Here is a 14,412-nt window from a genome sequence, read left to right on the forward strand (position 1 = left end):
CCTGGACCTGGGGGGACCGTGGTTACAATTGACTGGTGCATAAAGTGTTGAGAAATTTCAAATTGCCAGAATATATGATAACTGTCGTTTATTTAAAAAGGAATTATTCAAAATATGAATTTGTTCCTTTAAATCAGAAGGGACGAAATCCAGTATATCCCTCTAAAATGGGACCTACTGACAATTAGGACTCGATGCAGTTTAAAATATGTAAACGAAATGAATTGCGTTAGGTTGTTAGGTATCATTCGTATTTATTGAGTGCCTCGGGTTATCAAATAAGCATTAGTGTCATATATCAACATAATTTAGACTATTTATTTAATTTTTTGAAGATGTTAGAAATTTTGTTTATTTAATATTCGTTACTATCACAAAATGCACGTAGTATCAGTCAGAGATTGATCGATTTATATAAATGATAAGAAGATCTGACTTTCTTTGCCCAATAAATCTGAATTTGCAAATTCATGCTTTAAGCGCTCAGCTGAAAAACAACTTTGAAAAAAAAACATGCAAGATATATATATATATATATATATATATATATATATATATATATATATATATATATATATATATATATATATATATATATATATATAGATTTAAAATGATTTCTGTGAAACCAAAATTTTATGCATATAAACAAATAAATAGTTCTACAATTTACCAGTGAGTTATAAACAAATAAATAAAAATATATATATGTGTGTATATAATATAAGTATTATATCGGTTTTGTGTGCGCAAGCATTTGTTTATAAATCTGCATTTATCGTTTTCTTTATTTATATCATGTAAAAACGGAACCCTAGTATCGCAAATGGTAATTGGAATAATATAGAACACAATCTGCTAGCGGGAATCTATTTCATGAAACACATTTATCAAAGCGGGTTGATCTATACATATATAAGAACCTGTCCGTTTGTGGAGTCACGTCGTTTGTGGAGTAACGTCGTTTGTGGAGTCACGTCGTTTGTGGAGTCACGTCGTTTGTGGGACCCTGACATGTACATATATAATTCTATGTTTTGTTGCGTTCATTTGTGGTGATTGAAAAAAACAACACAAAGGCAGTTAGTGTCATATTTCGTAACGAATCCGTTTCTATCCAAATACTTATTCCATCATATAAATTTGTTGTATTGCACAATCCAATCAACAGAGTCCGTTTGGTATTTGCTGACTTTTTATTTAAGAAATATGTTAAACAAACTGGCCTCAAAGATTTGATGGAAACTACGTGCACATGCCCAGTAGCAAATATTTCAACGAAGAGCTTGTTTAGAGCCTCGTCCAATCACTTTCTACTTACAAAAAAGTGTGTTTATAGAAGCTATCATTACAATGTAAGTTATCCCTGATTGTGTCAATCATACATCTATATGTATTTTTAAGCACTTCTGCATTTGAATGCAAACGCGTTGTAAAGATAAAATCTAATTTAAAATTAAAAGTAACCATGCATTCATTCGAGCTATATAACTTTTCTTAACATGTTATTCCAGTTATATTTGAACCTATTGTTGACATTTCGGACTGGATCCAGCAAAAGAACAAAATGCAACACAAAAAAGCTATACTAGTAAAACTTGGCATTTGCCATTTTTTGTTCATATATTCTTGCGGAAAAACTAATTTGCATTGTGGCGATATTTTCATATCATTTTGCAACTGCATTACAATATTGAACACATGTTATTGCCTTTGGAAGAATTTCTGATCACTAAGAGTGATCTAACTGGAAACGTTATTTGAATGTGTGTACCTACCAAAATAAATTATTTTGACACAAGACCCAGTTCTGACACAGTGCAATTGCGAAATGTCAGTGCATACCAGCTTATACCTTGACTGGTGTCAATACGGTAATTCCGTAATAGATTGAAAGACGCAGTTGGTCAATGACGATATATACCTTTAACATAGCAACGTTCGGTGCACGAAGTAAAGGCACATATGGCACTGATCGAGCCAACAAGTTGTTCCAATATGGAATTCCCAGTAATATATTCGTTGTCCGTATGTACCGAATCCGCATGATTAATTAAAAAATGAAAACAACACTTGTTGTGAATCGATTTCATCTCAGCATCAATGATTTGTGGTAGATTTTGCACAGAGATGTTATTGAGCTCTTCATTGTTGAATGCACTTTGTCAGTATTGCTCAAATGTATGATACCGCCTGTTGTTGTTTTTCGAGTGCAGCAATGAGAAATTTTGTACTTTATAACTTCACGTATTCTGCTCTGCCGTTTGTATGTTTTTGATTTCGTTTTGGTGGTTACTGAATTTTATTATCGTATAATACTTTGGTTGGATACTTAAAAAATATCTCATATGAAGTTCGGTAAATCATTATGCCAGTATTTTTGGATTCCATCGATATTAATTAAAAAGTTTTAAACTTAATTTCATTAGTTTGTTTTCCCATCGACTAAAGAGATACATACTGCTTTGACATCCAAATGTTTTCTTTCCAAGTGGTGGAACTTTACTCTAACAGCTTATTGTTCATCTTGGGCTGTGGGTCTGCCTGCACCCTAGTGAGCACTCAATTAACTGATATCGCACGTATCTCTTCAAGTATGTGAGCCAGAGGAACGTTAACCATCATGTGCAGTTGTGCCATTTGAATGGAGTGTGTTGCTTTGCAAAAGTTATGGCCCTTGATTTAGTTAAAAATGCATATAATGTCACCCCTATCTCGATAAGTTTAAGCGGCGGAAAAGAGCAACTTGAAACTTACGAGGAATTTGTGCATCATTGATGCGACTGTGCAAAGAAGAGGTTAAGCCCTCAAAATATTTAAAATTAGGCGTACATATAGCCTTTGGTAAGTAGTGTTGAATCTGTAAATATAGTATTGAAGACAAGATTTGTAAACCTTCAAATAATTTTGCAGACAACGGGATAATATGTGAACTGTGTGTATATTTCTGAACGCATATTTTTTACATGTTCTGTAAATAATTCCAGAAATCTAATTTTAACATAAAATACAGAGCTGTTATACCTATATCAATCATATGAAGAAAACAAACTCGTTATCAGATGTATGCGTTAAGACTGAATATATATATATAAGTGAAATTGAATATGTAGAGCCACTGAAGCGATTATATATTGCTGTAGACATGTGTTAAAATGCTATTGTACATCATAAAACGAATAACAAAAATGCGATATAGTTTTGTGGACATGAAGATTTACATTTAACTAGTTATTAGTTAATCCTAATATGAATACATGTACAACATGTAAACCAGTTTATGTGTATAAGTAATGAAATAAATCATAAAAAAAAATATTGATACAATTGTTTTCTACGTGCAGTTTTAACAACCACACCTTCCGGCTCGGAACACTTTGACAGGTAATGGAGTCAAGACTGCTATGCTATCTTCCTGTCATGCTCACTTCATTGAAAGTTAGACCTCCTATTTCGATAAAACACAATTCGCGTGTCTTATTCTGATAGTTAAATTGAATTTGTGCAATGCTCATGTAAACCCTCTTCAGTACATTCAAACCAGTTTTACGGTTATAAACGTTTTGTTTTAAGCAAATTGGATGATATTTCAACCTATTTTAGAGAAAATATATGTATTTTCTTTAAAAAAATGGACGTTTTTTTTAATGGTTTATATCAAGAATTAATCGCAACAAACTTTATGAAAACGATTTTTGCTACGTGTTTAACGTCAAGTTCAAGGTTTGTAACGTTGAATTTTTCACCCATGAGTTTCTCAATTCAGATCAATATGTGAAATGTTGATGAATACATACCAATTTTGGTCAAGGTATTCAGGCTACTTATTATCAATTTTGTGTTTAATAGTTTTATATGAATATTATATCATGCAAGCTTTGTTTATAGTATTACCCAAAAGTTGTACCCAAAACATTTGTAAAATGCTCTGTGTTCCATACTCTAAGTTTCAATAGCAATGGTTCCTACAAAACGCAATGATTATATCAACACACTCTGTTTCTTCACATGACTATATTGATATTAAAAAAACAACGCCTGTCCAAGAAATTTAAAAACAGCCCTCGTATACACATTTTCAAAGCGAAGTCTTGATCACTATTGACATAATTGAATCATACTCTTCAAAACTTACATAACGATTTTAAGTGTAAACTTTTGGCTACTGAGCTTGTTTCTGTAGTTTTTCGCATTAAGTGTTTAATTTTCTATAGCCTAAATATTCAGACTATTAGGACAAACCAAAAGTGTATGTAGGGAAACATGTAAAAGCACGTTTCCATAACAACCAGTACGATATATTTATATATATTCGTATATTTGGTAGTTCAAGTATTAAATGGAAAACATTCTTGTTCGTAAAATGCGTTACAGAGGTATTGAAGTGTACATTTAGCTGGTTTAAAGAAGGTTAGTAAAAATTATCAAATTAATGGAATTGTATTATTTGCTCAACTGCAAGTAAAATAAAAATATTAATCTTTAACAAGCAGAAATTTGAATGTAAAATCTCAATCTTCTCTCACCCATAGTGTTTCCAAAGAACCAGTCCATATCATTAATTATTAAGTCAACATTGTGCTTGTTTGTCAATTACATGTAGTTCCAAATCACTATAATTCAAGCCTTATATTCACAATATTAAACACTAATTGACAGACAACTTCATAACCCTACCTGCCAGACGCTTAACAAGTTTGGTTATCTTGCGCAAACGTAGTACATGAAGATATTTAAAAGTTGGTTTATTAAAGCATTATAATCATGATAGTACAGGTAGTGAGTTTCGTGTACAAAACTGTTGACGAAAATAGACTTTTATTTTGGACTAAGACTGCTAATCAATCATAATACTGTTTTGAGATGCTATGTTAAGATAAAACTTGTATTGATTAATCGATATCGTTTCAGTTGGTCTGTTTTAAAACTCAAAAGGAATTTCTTTTGTATAAGAAGTACTATAAAAACAAATGACAAACGTCTGTGAGAAAAGAATAGCACTCAGTTACGAGATTGAGAACGTTGTTATCGCGTACAAAGTCAATCTTTTCAATCGGATGTGAGTCTCAATAATTGAACAGACTAATTAGTATATTGTGATTGCAAATTGCAGCCATAGTATTTATGGTTTAAGGTTCCGCTTGGTCACAATTTCATGGGGTATATTTCCAAAACTTTACAGTGTTAGTAAGTTGTTAAAATAAAATTAAAATAAAACGCTGCACTAGACAATACTGTTTTAAGCCTGCTTTTGGAATATTGAAAGGCCAATCGGACCGGTCGTTTAAACCTTTATACACTTCTGCTCTTTATTTCAACGAAATGCATTTATAAACAAGCTCATTGTTTTGGTTTATTCGTAGATTGAATAATTGTTAAGATCATATGCCAATAAGAGAATTGTTCAATTATAAGATAGATTAATCTTATGTATAATCGTCTGGTATTAGTCGAGCTAGTTGCACATCCTTTTATATTACGCATACGGTAAAAGAAGAAATTTTATTTGACAAATACATGGACTTTCTTTGAAATTATGCCTTGTGCCCCCCTACACAGTGTTTATACTTCATTGTTTTACTCCTGCAGCTTCCTGTAGTTTTATTGCATGAGTGTTAAATCATACGCTTATCAATGAGCATACAACGGTTTATCACCCGGAGATTGATATGGGAAGCAATACCGTCTATTATTGTTTGGAACAAAGTCGGCTTGATTTTGGAATTTTCCAACAAATGACTATAATATATGTATTTTTCAGCTTGTACTAACCAAAGCTAGATCTTATTTGGAATTGCTTACAAATGAACAAAAACTAATTTCAACTGCATCATCGAATAATAGACCATTCCCAAGTTTTATATTAATTGGTGAAAAAAATGATATACATACCAAGTAAGTAATTATATTATGAGTAATCATATTTATATGTATGCTTAAACTTCACAGTAATACTAGTACAGTAGCTATCAGTATAATCACTTTATATCGAAATTTTGATTTCACCGAATTAATTTTATACATGGAACACGAGTCTATTTCCAACTGTTCAGACGTTGTTTTTGTTTTATAAACCTTCATTGGAACAATACCTATTCCCATGTTTTATATAATAGCATTCTATCCATCACCTGTAGAACGATACTCATACCTGACACTTCAGAACAATATGCAGGCAAAAGGCCCAGAAACCTCCATTATCAGACATCATCATTGAGTAGTCTCTCTACTCCGGCGCACAAGTCCTAGGAACTATTGGAACATCCTGTGCATCAGTTACAACAGCTACAATATTTCTCCGTGAGAAATACAGTGCCTTCCATCTGACCGCTATTAATGAATGAACTTACGCATTAAGGAATAATTAAAAACTAGGAACTAATGTTCGTGTTCTCCTAGGTTTTTGACAGATATTGATGTTTATGTGTTTGTGAAATCACCGGCAGTTGGTATTTTATTTTTCAAGTAGTAACGGTTTGAGGATTAATACCAACTGGTAAGTACTTGTAAATAAACGGTTTATCTGAATTAAACGAAACATATGTATTTGGCATCTAGTAGAGAAATAAGTTATTGTATCCTTATGATAGTTTTTGAGTTTGTATTTAATTAATATAACGACTGACATATTTTTTTTAATTAAAAGGAACGGTGCTTAGTAAATATCAATTTAGAATATCGGGTAAAATCAACAATTATGATATGGCTCTTAACCAATAGAATTAAAATTTACAAAATAAGACAACCCAACGATTTAATTCCAATGTAGCCAGTCGTCTATTCATTAACAAAGGTTTCGTTTTAAAATCGGAAACGTATTCATTCACTGTAGCGAAACAAAATATTACTGTTCACTCTATGAACATTAAACGATAGTTTTCAATTAATTAATTGAAAATGACCAGGGAAATTCAAGCCAGTGCATCTCTTTAGTGTATAGTCTCTAGAGTGTTGAATGGAAAGTTAAAACGGAAAAGTTTAAAGGTAATCTTTTTCATTAGTATTGAACAATACAATCTCGATAATGGACGTTTATGCCCGCATTGTTTAATTATTTGTGCACAAATAAGTGATTACGCGACAAAGCTGTTCTCCGAATATCTGCAAAGAAATACATTATGTAGTCGATTGGTACATAGCGTTCGATAATATTCATGTGTTATAAAATTATTTATGTCTGAGCAATGTCTAATTACCTGATTTGCGATCTATTAAAAACATGTTCCTGAAATAATTAAACAATGCTTTTATTTTGCTGATGCCAATATCATTTGTTTGTTCTTGTAGGTTTTTTACTTCTAGGTTTATTTAATGGGAATGTTAGTCCAAATGAATGGGAACAAAAGACTCATTAATATTTTATCACAGCCAGTATTTGTTTTTCTTGATGTTTATTTATTAAAACTGATGTGGATATAATTATAACAATGGCATACTTTTATTCGGTCGGATTGTTTTAATCAATTGCGCCTTATGTCTATTAAAGAAACAAAAGAAAACAAATCGATTGTCAGTCTGCGTATGTTTACTTGATGAAATCAATTCTCAAAGAAGACAGGTAATCTAGTTTCCGAGCAGAGATGCCATCACATGTGGTATCCTGTCTAGTATAGGCCTTGTGATGTTTATATTGCGTTGTCATACTTACAAAAGTATGTATCCGTCTCATTTGGAAATTCGGAAAATGAATGTCTTCCATGTATCTTGTGCTCTTAGCAGTCGCATATTACTTATATGCTTCTGATTTTATTTTTATTATACAATACTAAATAATGTCAAGTAATAGTTCAATTAATACACGCAAAGTTCAGCTATGACCGTGTAGCTTTATTTATTTTTGGCAATTAACCATTTTCCCTGACTGAATTATGGGTGTGGTTTGTTCTTTTGAATGTTTTTCATTTCAGAATAGAATTAAAATGATATTCTTATCAAACAAAAACTCAAATAATAATAAATAATCAATAAATCCTTTTTCTTACGCGGTGATAAATGCCAATGGTCTGCAGAATGGACGTTTCTAACAAGATCGAACAACTTAGAAGATTCTTTGACTGGTTATAACACCGACACTGATAAATATAAATGGAATTACAGCAACGGTGTATACAATTTAAACACATTGTCCTTAACCGTCTTCGTTCTAGGTTATATATTGCCACAATTTAAACTATATGTATTTGAAATTTACTAGACAAGATGTATAGTATTAGCTTTGCGATCGTTTAATTCATATTTCTTGCCAACAATCACGACGATGTAAGACCAGACTGCAATACATTGGATATAAAGCTTGGAATCAAACACGTTGTTCCAATGAGTGTGATCCGAATTATTCCTCCTTTGTAAAGCCCAGACCCCAATTTTTCGAAACATCTTAAGCATAACCGGCTCAAGAAGCTTATTTCACTTGCCCAAAATATTTATTTAAATTTGATTTCGATAAATGAAACATTGTGAATATCATAATCATAATTCCCATTTTAAGTCTAAAATCTCAAAAAGAAAAAGAAAATATTAAACAAATTATAGGAAAACAAAACTAGTGAGATTAGTTTAATACTGATATAAAGGACTTATAAAGTTTCGAGAAATTGGGGCCAGAGTGCAATACATTGAATATATACACACAAACTCACACCAATATATATATGATTCGAATCAAGCAAGTTGTTCCAATGTGTGTTATCCCGACCATGTCTCCTTTGTAAGTTTTACTTAATCCTCTATTTGCATCATTAATAGGAGATGGAAAATAACACGTGTTGTGGGTCGATTTCACCTCAGTAAAACTTGCAAACATCAAAGATACGTTGTAAAATGTTTCCACAGAGATGTTTACGAGCCGTAAAAGATGTAATGCACTTGTGTAAATTTCCATCAAATATATGACACCGCCCGGCCGTTCTTCTCGAGTGGAGCAATTAAATATCGTGCATTTTGAACATTTTATGTCTTGCGTTTAAAACGCATTAATTTCTTGAGTCGATTCCATTCAAAAAATCAAATATTGTTTAATAATGCTTCTTTCTCAATGATGTGTATCCTGTCACATTAGGTTGGAACCTTTGGTATAGTATTGTGTGTCGCTCGAATTCCATTTAATCAGAATTTAAAATGAAAGTGGTCTTTATTGCAGTTGTTTGATTTAAAGTAGATCCACTGTTCTTTTGCATTCATCAATATTGACTATATCAAACATAATTTTGTTTACAAAATGCGTTCGAGTAAATGGTAAACAACATGCTTTTATATACGTTGACTTGAAATAATATTGAATCATTGCAGTGGGCAACATGCCAAAAGAGCACAATGGTAAGAATGACTGTCAGTTATTGTTTTGTCGATTCATGCAAAATCAAAAGGACATCGATTTCACTAAATCGCTCATTTTAACAAAGTGTTATAGCTTGTAATTTGTTGAAGTATACTCTTTTTTTAAATCCCATCAACTTCATGTAAAAGTAGCTTTTCCTAAGAGTGATGATTTCACCAGTTGTCACCCTTTAAAATTCCTTTAATTAAGCTTCCAAAGTAATATAGTATGTCAAAAAAGATTCGTATGATATTACCGAAGCCATTTTTTTTAAAAAAAGTTAACAAAGCTGTACCCTTTCTACAACTTTCATTGTAGAAGTTTCAACAAAAGATATAGTTCGAAAGGTCACGGGCAAGGTCAACCAAGAACAATATTGAAATTTGTTAATAAAATAGCATAAAATAATCTACATTCGATTGTTGTTAATTAATGTAGTTTCAATCAAAGTACTGAAACTACTGCTGGGTGGTTATGATTTATAGTTGGCAAGATGACACTGTATTTGAGCAGGTTGCCTGGACAGCCAGATTAAAATGATATGAAAATCATTGTAAAGCTTATGAAACTTCTGTGTTTATACACGTAAACGGCACAAAAACACAAAACAAGTCCGACCACCTAAAATGGAACTGTGACTCCCGTCCATTGTGTTGTTTTTTCCCAATCGAAAAGGGTAAAGGAAATGTTTTTATGAAAACCAAAGTTCTGGGCTTTTTTAACTTGCGTGTATTGTGTCTCTGGCAGCTTGTCAACCAATTCCGATTTGAATTCCTTGAGAAATATGTTAGTTTTGGCAAAGACTAGGGAACACACAAAGTAAATTTGCCAAAGGGCACGAAATGTCAAAATAATTCTGATATGATTGGCACGAAACCGTATATTATTCAATCTATTTTCATTATATTACATTGTAAGTGGTATATATCCTCACTATGTAAAGATTTTTGTGATATACTTCCATTATAAAGGGCGTTGTTGTCAAAAATTTAAAAGACTGTTGACCTTTTCAGTGCAGTACAAGATTATGGTGAATACCAAATTAGCTGTGATTGATTATAATACAGTATATTATTGAACGTTTGAATTGCCAAGTGATGGAAGAAAAAGCGTAATAACACTGAGGACTACCATTCCAAAAAAACGTACACATGTCGAAACGGAACTCTATTATCGCCGTTATGGAATAAATACACCCAACGTTTAAATGCGGGGCCATTTTCATCCCATTATTGCCCTTAAAGATATATGTTGACTGAAACGAAACATATTGTTCTCAAACACATACATAATTTTACTCGTCTTAAGAATGATGGATATATGTGAACAGTAAAATCTTATGCAACCGTCCCACAGTTGTTTAGCATTTATTTCTCCACAACAATAATAATCGAAAGATTGGACCATCGGTTTCACTGTTGACTTTTATCATATATATCATTTTGTCTTAATGTTTAAATACATACAATTTCAGCCTATGGATATGAAATATCATTAGACAAGGATTCATGCATTATGATCAATATGGACCACCTACAGATGTCCGTATAATTGCCTCGTAAATTGCAACAATCTTCATGGTATTCATATGTGAATTGTAAATTAAATATTAGTCAGTATATGTTCATATTTCAGTTGTAAATTGAATTCCCACAAGGCAACAATGTTTGTCACGGTATCTGATTTATTTCCCAAAAGACAACCGAGATAGCCAAGTAAGATATGTAAAGCTTAAATGCTATAGTTCATTATCATTTTCTTAAAGGATTTTAAGGGAGGGAGATTGGTCAGGGACAGGCCACTCGTTTTGAGTTGCGCCCTTCAAAAGTGCATTACCTCTTACGTCAATTCTTTAAACCGCTCATGACTTTAAATATTCAATAACGTTTCCATTTATGTAATAATGCCTTCTCTTAACTACTTGTATTAAAAAGATTATTTTTGGTCGGAATTTTTGAACATGCAATTATCTTTATTCTTTCTATATGCAAGTATTGATGTTTTAAAACGTGAAAGGCAATTCTGAATAATGTTTATTAAAGCCCTTATAGAATAAACCTTCCTCTGTTATTCTTTAAAAAAAACGTATTCTTCTCTGAGTATGTATACACGAAGTCACATTTCATATGCATTGTACTATTATTCGGGTATGTGGGTAATCATGGGAGTTTTACAACAGTCTATAAATAACACTACTACAAACATTAGCATTGGTATTTTACTTAGTCATTCAATATAATCTTTTAGTTTATACCTGTTAAATTTTCTCCTATAAGAGTATAAGATCTGAACATAAAAAATATCGAAGGTACAGACTGTGTTTTCTGATTCCGCATCATACAGGCCTAGTGCGCTTTTTTGGATGATGAAATCCGAATAAACAATATAAAGTTGAATATGGCGTCCTTACATATCTAAGTTTTCAGTGCTTTGATTTTATTTACATTTTGCAGATTCTTGTGATCATTAAAACCGTTTTTGGCTTGCCAAGACATGTTCCAGGGTGTGACGTCTCTTTCTTTCAATATTTTACTTAGATATTATTTGGAAGAAAATATAAGCAAATACATGTTGTGTTTTTATTTTTAAAATGTTTTCTTTGTTTGTTCCCATTGAAGTACAATGATGCTTTTCATTATGAAACTCTTGATCACACAGTTTTAAACCTTTATTTTTCAAGGTGTGATGTTCATAGTTTCAAACAATAACTGCATCATATCTTTGAAAGGTTTTTGCATTAGGTACTCTGAATTGCATTCCTCTCGTTTGCAGATAGAGTCGGGATCCCTTATCTTAGAAGCAATTCGGGATTACCTATAAGTTTCATTATTATCATTCAAAAACTACAAAAATAAGCTCAGTAGCCAAGTGTTTAAACATAAACCCCATTTAATGGCAAGTTGTCTTGATAAGATTTACCATTTACGTTTTAATTTTATTTGGGGTAGTTGAGATAAGAATGAAGTTGTGCACACAAAATGGTTTAAACCCCCGGTTAATGTACATTTTACTGACCATTCCAAGGCAGTACCTAACAATCCTTGTTACACACATCTTATTTTTTATAGTATTTTGTTTAATGTACTGTGTTGTTTGTTAAGTTTTGCGCTGTTTTCCATGTTTCTGGTTTGTGATTGTGTTTTTTGTTATATGTCGTTGGTGTTTACCCTGTGCCATTTAACGGGGTTTATGTCTAAACGTTTGGCTACTGAGCTTGTTTCTGTAGTTTTTATGTAAATATTAAAGATAAGTATTCCCTTCCATTTATATCAAATCGCTCCAGTAACACTACCTGTCTGTGTCCCTAATAGCTTAGCTTGCGTCTCTAACATGTTTATCTTTTACATTCATGCAAACGCTTAATCCCGATTAGAAATTTAAATACACCAGTCACCGAAATAAGTTAATGATAATAGACATTTGGATTTGTATTCATGAACATAATAAATTTTAAGTACAAAACATATTCATTCAAATAATTTCTAAGGGTCTTCTGTATGCGAAAGTCTTCTAAACTTAAATGGCTCTTCAAAATCAACTATACCTGGTAAAACTGTAAAGCGTTCTTAACATTGATAATTAGTTAATAGTGCAGCATGATTGATTACGCATTCCTGCAATATCAATGCTGTTCACCTCGATCAATGCAGTTTATCGCGAGATAGTAACGATCGGTAACAAGAATATCTGTTTTGTCGGATGTGACGTAGGGATTTGCTAAGCACATATTCATATCATGTTTCTAGATGCAGCCTACACATGACAGCAATTCTGTCACACATTGGTATTAGATTTTGTTTTGTTAAGAATGCATATGGTTTTACTTTGTAATCAATTAATATTATTCTGAAGGCTAATAATGCAATGTGCTTCTTATCTTTTCTGGTACAAATCTTTTACATCTTATAAGCCAATTCTTACCAATCACAATTGATAGTGTTGTATCCAAAGGTTTTGTTGTACTAGTAAAATGAACGTTTAAACCATGTTATTTGGCATTATTTTATTTTATTACTCGATACATTTTATGTTCAAAATTTAGAATTAAAAAAACTCAACCTTTCAAATTTTCATGTTCCATCAATTTTCATGGGCTGGAAAATCATGAAAATGGATATCAAACTATTTTTAGATTTTTGTTAGTTTACAATAATGTTGAGAAGTTGAAATGCTTGTCAAATAAAATGGCCTTCAATCCTGTTGCTGCCAATTACCAGAAATATACAATACGAACAAGTCCAACATCTACAGTTGGATATGCCATACAAGATTTGTCTGTTGGCAGGTGTTCTTAGACAGCAATCATTTCAAAACAAAATGTCATATACCCGGTCATTATTTGTAGGTGTGAACCGTTAGCTGATGAAAGTTCTCTAAAGAACGGAATTGTATATCTAATAATAGTTCTAGTACCATAAAGCAAATGATGGAAAGTTAGGCTTTCAGCCCAAGGTAAAAACTGAAAGTTTTCATAGTACCTCATTGGCCATGGACATAATTGCCCATTTCCCCCATAGCTGAGAGTGTCCATATCTACCAGGTCCCATATGCACTAACGCATTGACTCCTCTAAGTTTGAGACTCAGACTAAAACGTAAAATGCTGTATTGGTAACCATACTATATTTTACATGTATGCACATCTTTTTTTGTCACAAATAGTTTTATTATAGATATTTTAAAATATTTAAAAGTTCAATTTTCTCAGATTGAGTCTGAAACTCATATTCATGACGTTAGTGAATATGGACTCTTTATTCCAAGTAATACCTTGATCAAAGGGACGTATTCAGACATGCACAAGCAAACAATCATACCACTGGAAGAGCAATTACATGTTAACTCGTATATACCGATGTTGTAATAAAGAAACCACCCTGCGTTCAGTTATGGCTATCAGCCACCTACGTTAGCAAACTGTTATGTTTTGTATCCCCGTTATATTGTAGCTATACGTTGTAAACAAGGAAACACTCGCAAACGTTAACTATCGTCAGCGATTGTTTTCCTTAACTGAATTCAGGGATGGTATCAGATCACGATATAATAAGTTTGTAATTGATATTTATGCGAAAAGCCACAGAAACAAGCTCAGTA

General features: G+C 32.1%; 1 protein-coding gene across 7 annotated transcripts in view; it reads left to right on the forward strand.

Annotated features, from left to right (window-relative positions):
- LOC128229627 (uncharacterized) overlaps positions 1 to 14,412 on the forward strand; it is a 112,182-nt gene that overhangs the window by 34,938 nt on the left and 62,832 nt on the right. The window contains exon 1 of one of the 7 annotated variants that reach the window (XM_052941385.1): positions 6,222 to 6,496. The exons of 5 other annotated variants lie outside the window; for them this stretch is intronic. The gene's annotated coding sequence lies outside the window, so the exon portion shown is untranslated. Of the gene's footprint in view, positions 1 to 6,221; positions 6,497 to 6,965; positions 6,985 to 14,412 lie in introns of those variants that run through there. One more of the 7 variants, XM_052941391.1, reaches the window with a different exon arrangement.

Source organism: Mya arenaria, chromosome 4 (genome assembly GCF_026914265.1).
Source record: "Mya arenaria isolate MELC-2E11 chromosome 4, ASM2691426v1".
Lineage (NCBI taxonomy): Eukaryota > Metazoa > Mollusca > Bivalvia > Myida > Myidae > Mya > Mya arenaria.